Genomic DNA, 239 nt, shown 5'->3' with positions numbered 1-239 from the left:
CTCTTTATATAAAACATCTTTAGTGGTTCTCAAGGTTCTCAATATCCCCCCCTCCAGAACATCTCCAGGGGTGTGAAATCATCTACTATACCCCATCTCCTAGAGAATCCACCACCTCCCAATAAAACCATTGAATGGTAGAGAATCTAACCAACACATGGAGGACACTTGTCTAAATTATAAGAAATAGGAACCCATTTAGTGCCCATAGATTGCTTTTTAAACAAACACAAGAATAT

The sequence above is a fragment of the Grammomys surdaster genome, unplaced genomic scaffold (assembly GCF_004785775.1).
Source record: "Grammomys surdaster isolate TR1022 unplaced genomic scaffold, NIH_TR_1.0 239, whole genome shotgun sequence".
Classification (NCBI taxonomy): domain Eukaryota; kingdom Metazoa; phylum Chordata; class Mammalia; order Rodentia; family Muridae; genus Grammomys; species Grammomys surdaster.
This window is presented reverse-complemented; position numbering follows the sequence as displayed.